Here is a 3,361-nt window from a genome sequence, read left to right as displayed (position 1 = left end):
AGTTTGAGGTCAGTCTTAGCAACCTAATGAGACCCTGACTCAAAATAAAAAGGGCTGGTGCCAGGTGAGGTGATGCATGCCTATAATCCCAATTGGCTTGGGAGGCTGAGGCAGGAGGCTTACCAATTCAAAGCCAGCTTTAGCAAGGTCATAAGCAGGTCAGCAAGACCCTGTCTCTAAATAAAATGTAAAAGGGTGAGGATGTGTCTCAGTGGTCAAGTGCCCTGAGTTCAATCGTGGGTGACAATCAATTTAATAGGGCTGAGGATGTAGTTAAGTGGTAAAGCAATTGCCTAGAATGTGTTATGCCCTGAGTTCAGGCACCCAAATCTATCTCTCTCTCTCTCTCTCTCTCTCTCTCTCTCTCTCTCTCTCTCTCTCTCTCTTTCACACACACACACACACACACACACACACACACACACACACACACACCACACACACACACACCAAAAAAAAAAAAACAGTTTAAGATGGGTTTTGACTTTTTTGGGGGCGGAGGATACCTGGGATTGAACTCCAGGGCACTCAACCACTGAGCCACATCCCTAGCCCTATTTTATATTGTATTTAGATACAGGGTCTCACTGAGTTGCTTAGCCCCTTTCCATTATTGAGGCTAGCTTTGAACTCATGATCCTCCTGTCTTTAGCCTTCCAAGCTGCTGGGATTACAGGCATGCACCCCACACACCCAACTTAAACTAGGTTTTGAATTCAAGCTGTTTCTAGAGTTGATTTTCTTGTAAGATGTGAGACTTCCTGGGTTTCATCCTGGTTCCTCCATTTACTACCTGTGTGAACTTGAGCAAGTTTGTAATCTCCCTGTGAAAGGGTAAAGTTTCTAAGCTGCAAAGGCTGAGTTAAAATGTAAAGGACCAGGCATTGTAAACCTGCTTCTAAACTGCAAAGCCTGGGTTAAATTCCTGAGACAGTTAAGACAATGCCCTACTGGCCATTTGGTTGTTTAATAACTTAGGACTCTGAGTAGCCCAGCACATAGGCATCCAGGCCTCAAAACCAATCAGTTTGAATGTGTACTCTGCTTAGAAGTGACCAATCACCCCTACCCAGCCTGTTCCCGCCAATGAATGTACTAATCATGTCTAAGAGTTTTTGTTTGATTTTCCCCCGGTGTATGGTGATTTGTTAAAAGAGACTGTGATGTATGCAAAGCCCCCACCCTCCCCAAAAAGTGTACTTAAGCACTGCTCAACCCCTGCCCGGGGCTCTGGGCTGCTCTCCTTTCTTGAGTGGGCACAGAGCCCCAGCATGCTGGTTCAATAAATCCCCTTCTGCCAATTGCATGAGTGGGTCTCTTGGTGGTCTCTTTCTCCGACGCTTCGCCGGACCCTTACACCTGTGCCCCAGCTTTCTCATCTGTAAATTGGTGATAATAGTAACTACTTCATAGGTTTAAAATAGGGATGAAACAAGTTTATACATGTAAAGTTCTTAAAATAGTTCCTGACATATGGTAAGAGTTCATTAAAGTTTAGCTCTGATTAACTATTACAAAGAGAAAAACAGCATCACTTGCTACAAAGAGGAAGAAACTAGAAAAAAGAAGAATATGTTCATCTGTGTGTCCCTAAAACAATCTTGGCTCCAGGATAGACATGTTCCAATACTTAGGGCACTGTTTTTTGGGGGTTTTTTTCCTATCTCCCCCAAACCAAGAGATAAGTCAAATGAAATGGGAGGAGGAGCCGGGAAGTAGTGGCAGTTAGAGGAAGGAGAAGGAAGAAGAGGTAGGGAAGGTGGCAGTGAATCTCAGGCCTGTGCTAGGTGTGACCACAGTAGCTGGGGGCCACAGCAGGTTGAAGGAGTTGGGCTTCACCAGTGACTGAACGCCTGATTGGAACTATAGCAAGATTTTCTCTCTCTGGGTTGCAATTCCTTAGCAAGCTATGGGGTGAATTACCAGTATCTAAAGAAATGCAAAAGAAATGAAGGCAAGGAAGGACCCAAGGGCATCTTAGGTAATAACAATGAACATTGTTTGTGGAACTTGGATTTCAGCTGGGAGCATAGAGATGGGTGTCATGGTTATGACATAAAATGTATTTCTGTGGACCTCAGTACAAAAGTTTGAAAGCTGCTGGACTAAAGCAAATAGAGTAGGCATTGGCTAAAAACTAAACACATGAAATGAGGTTAACATAATGTATTTTATATTAGCAACCAGGGACCCCTGCTTCCACACAAGTGTAGCTTTCTGAAGCACTCATGGGTTCTGACAGACCTTAAGGCTCTTGTTAAATTCTCCCTTTTTCTGTGTCTTTTTGCCTTGGGGAAACCATTCCCTCTATGCTCACAAACACACATACACACACACACCCTCAGCCCTCCCCTATCCTGGGGCTGACTTTGCCTCTCCTTGGCACAGTCACTTTGCCTTAGACCCAATTCCTGTCTCTCCCTTCCAGTGGCCATACCCTAAACCCAAACTTCCCAAGATAAGGGCCAGCACTTTTTAACCACCAGAGCCTGATACCTGCATAGAAAACGCCTGACCATTTCAGGAAGCTGAGGATACTCTTGTGTTTTTCTAAGTGTTATTTAAATATAAATGACAAAGAATGGCAAAGAAATGGAGCATTCACACTCCCTGGTAGTAGTATCAGCTCAATCCTATTTGGGTCCTGACTAAGCAGATTTCATTTCAATCAAGAATTCTGTGGGGGAAGCCCAGTGTGGGGGTGGCACACACCTGTGCTCCCAGTGACTCAGGAGGATGAGGCCAGAGGATCATGAGTTCAAAGCCAGCAACTTTGTGAGGTCCTAGCAACTTAGTGAGACCCTGTTACAAAGTAAAACATAAAAAGGGCTGGGGATGTGGCTCAGTGGTTAAGTGCCGCCCCCCCCCCCCCCCCCCCGGGTTCAAACCAAAACAAAACAACAACAAAAGAGTTGGGTAAGGAAGAGGATCTAAAATAGCTGAACAGAGGATCCCTACACTTGATTCTGCCCAAAGGAGAGCCAAGGCAAGGAAGGGATGACTGGATTTGGAGGAGAGTCACTGGGGAAGGATGCTGGAACTCAGCAGGGCAGTGATAGGAACTCTCAATGACAAGAATGGCAGCTTAGAGAGGAGCGAGGAGCACTGTGGTGTGGGTGCTCCCTGGGGCTGGAAAAGGTAAATAGGAGAGTGTCAGCACCCTCGTCATCACTGTGGACGGGCAGCCCTAACCCCAGGGGGAGTCCCACCGTCCTCACAGGCTTTTAGCTCAGTCTGACGTGTGCACACCTGCTTTTCTCCAGGGAAGGATCTCGTTTTGCACACACACACCCAACCCAAACAGCCACAGCATAGTGCCCTCTTAGATCAGAGCCACTACTAGAGTCCCTCCTGCCTGAGG

This window comes from Ictidomys tridecemlineatus, chromosome 6, assembly GCF_052094955.1.
Source record: "Ictidomys tridecemlineatus isolate mIctTri1 chromosome 6, mIctTri1.hap1, whole genome shotgun sequence".
Classification (NCBI taxonomy): domain Eukaryota; kingdom Metazoa; phylum Chordata; class Mammalia; order Rodentia; family Sciuridae; genus Ictidomys; species Ictidomys tridecemlineatus.
The sequence above is the reverse complement of the archived record's forward strand: the minus strand, read 5'-3'. Positions refer to the sequence as shown.